The following is a 3,374-nucleotide window of genomic DNA, read 5'->3' as shown; positions in this document are numbered from 1 at the left end:
AAAAAAAAAAAAAAAAAAGAAAAGAAAAGAAAAAAAGAAATCTGTCACCTCTAGGGCTTTGCTCAAACCTATGCCTAAACTTCTGCTAAAAATAATGATTTACACTCACCTCTCTATCTTGGATTGGTGTGCTCAGTTGTAAGAAGGAAATTTACACGGGGGTAAGAGAGGGACTTCTTAGAATTCCGTTTATAATGGTCTCATAGGAATCAGAAAGGAGAGCAAATGCCACATTATTAATACACTCTGGGCGAGAAAGCCAAAGTAATAATCATAGACCTGTCACTACGATCTGACTTCAGGAACGCCTTAGCTGCGACTGTTAACCGCTACGCTTTTTTTCATGCAGCAAGGTCAAAGCCGCCTAGCCCTTGAAAAGTAGACCTCCATGTCCAATGTGCATTTGGATCAAATGGACAGGTACAGAGGGCTCAGCTTCTCCTAACATACATGTGAAGACACCGAGCCATGCTCACGGCCGGGAAGGCTAACCGCGGCTGTGCTGAGATGCACCTCAGCTCCCTGCCTTCCCTTTTGAACAAGAAACTGAAGATGAGGCCCACTGGTGTTCAGGACAATGGTCCAAAAGAAGCTATTTCGTGTCCTGTAAGTCATCAGAGACTAGAAGAAAAAACGATGTTTCCATATGTAAGGCATTTCAAAAATGGGAATGAGGAAGAAATTTCTGTTTTAAAAAAAACAAAAACAAAAAACCCTCAAGGATGGCAGAATCACATCACAAGATTCCCCACTGCTTCTCCTACTACCACCACAACAGTTTCTTTTTTTGGAGACAGAGTCTTGCCCAGTCTCCTGTGCTAGAGTACAGAAGGGTCATCATGTCTCACTGCAACCTCAGACTCCTGACCTCCCAAGTGCTAGGATCAAGGTGGTGAGCCAGGGTGCCCTACGCACTGCAAATTTTTTTTTTTTTTTGAGACAGATTCTCACTATGTCACCCTTGGTAGAGCGTGGTGGCATCACAGCTCACAGCTACCTCAAACCCTCGGGCTCAAGTGATTCTCTTGCCTCACCCTCCCAAGTAGCTGGAACTATAGGTGCCTGTCACAATGCCTGGGTATTTGTAGGGTCTCGATCTTGCTCCGGCTGATCTTAAACCTGTGAGTTCAGGCAATCCACCTGCTTCGGCCTCCTAAGTGCTGGAATTACAGGCATGAGCCACCATGCCACCTGGCCTACACACTGCAAATTTTAAGGCAAGCCTAGACTCCCAGTGGTGGCAGAAGCCTCATGCTAGGAGATTAATGGGAATTCTCACAGTATCATCAGTATTGAGCAGAAGAAAAGTCCTGTTTTATTTTAATGCCATTTATCTCTAATGTTGGAAAGAGATGAAACAGACTTTCTGCATTGAATTTACTTCTGGATTTTTTTTGAGACAAAGTCTCACTTTCTTGCCCCCAGTAGCGTGCCATAGCATCATAGCTCACAGCAACCTCAATCTCTTGGGCTCAACTCATTCTCTTACTTCAGCCTGCTAAGTGGGTGGAACTACAGGTGCCTACCACAATGCCCAGCTATTATTTAGAAAGGGGGGTCTCCCTCTTGCTTAGTCTAGTGTCGAACTCATGACAGCTCAAGGGATTCCCCCCACCTGGGCCTCCCAGAGTGCTGAGGTTATAGGCATGAGCCACTGCACCTGGCTCAACAAACAGTATTTTCAATTTTTTTTTTTTTTTTTTGGAGACAGAGCCTCAAGCTGTTGCCCTGGGTAGAGTGCAGTGGCATCACAGCTCACAGCAACCTCCAACTCCCAGGCTCAAGCAATTCTCCTGCTGCCGCCTTCCAATTAGCTGGGACTACAGGCACCCACCAGAACACCCGGCTGTTTTTTTATTGCAGCCATCATTATTGTTTGGTGAGCCCGGGCTGGATTCAAACCCACCAGCTCAGGTGTATGTGGCTGGTGCCTTAGCTGCTTAACCCACAGGCGCCAAGCCAGTATTTTCAATTCTAAGGTAACTTTTCTTTTGTGGGGAAGACACTGCTTCATCTATCAATTTTTCATTGCTTAGAGGACAAAAATTAATTTCAATATTAGCCTCACTCAAAATTAATTATAATAATGACCACCTAACAAGCTCTAGACCCACTCCTTCTAACATTCTCTCTCCACCCTCCTAATGAGATTTATGCTATTCTAAGGACAAATATAATTTTTAAATTATTCTACTTGGAATTATTTCTGCTATCGTCAGCCTCTCTTTGGTTGGTATCTCTCTGGAATAGGTAAGTATTCCCTATACAAGACCAGCATTCAGTTGAACAATTACTTCTGGGTCTTTTTTTTGAGCCCAGGGACCATGTAATATAGAACTTAACAAAATGTATTTTAGAAAATATTATCTTCTGAATAGAAAAAGTTGAACGCTATAACCATTCTGTTCTGACACAGCATATCCTGAGCCAGAGTATTTTTCTGGTTTTCAGGATTAATGATGATTCCCTCCCCGCTTAAAATACCATTTATTGCTGAAAAGCCTGATTTGAACCAACTATTATTAGCAACAATATTTTTCCCCAAAGTTTCTGAATCAATTACTAGATTGAAAACTCTTTGCTAGAGGGCTATTTCTGGATTCTCATTTTGAAAGTACCTTATAGATGATTGTAAATTCATGAAGCAATTCACTGAGCGAAGTAGTTACCAAGCTGTAAACTCTCCAAGGCCAAGTTCACCCCAATCAGCAAAGGAAGCCTGTTAGCTGAGGGGTAGGAAAATGATTTAGTACGGATAAAAATAATAATAATACTACTATTGGTAAAAGGATGATCTTGCCCATTTTCTGTCTTGATTTGATCCACAAGAATACCTACCTACTAACAACTACAAAACTCCACTTAGCCAGTGCTCACAGTTTTAAGAGTTCTCCTAAAATTTTAGGGGAAATGCTTTATAAATTCAAGCAAGTACATACTGTTACAAACTCTTTCAAATAAATTGGCTTCTCATTCAATTTCTGGGTTTGTTTGCTCCTCAGTTCAGCAGAAGTGGAAAACCAAATCTAGTTAAAAATCCACAGAATAAAATGGTCCAATCACTTTGGAAAACAATTTGGCAGTTTCTTCTTTTTTTTTTCCCTTTATTTTAAAGGTTTCTTTAAAAGTTAAAGATAAATCTACCATACAAATTAGCAATTCCACTCTTAGATACCTACTCAAGAGAAATAAAACCACAAAGTTCACACAAAAACTTGTACACAAGGGCAGCATCTGTGGCTCAAAAGGGTAAGGCGCTGGCCCCATATGCCAGAGGTGGCGGGATCAAATCCAGCCTCAGCCATAAATAAATAAATAAATAAATAAATTCCAATTTAAAAAAAAAAAAAAAAACTTGTACACAAATCTTCATG

The sequence above is a fragment of the Otolemur garnettii genome, unplaced genomic scaffold (assembly GCF_000181295.1).
Source record: "Otolemur garnettii isolate 467f Iridium unplaced genomic scaffold, OtoGar3 scaffold00011, whole genome shotgun sequence".
NCBI lineage: Eukaryota > Metazoa > Chordata > Mammalia > Primates > Galagidae > Otolemur > Otolemur garnettii.
Note: the sequence above shows the minus strand (reverse complement) of the source record.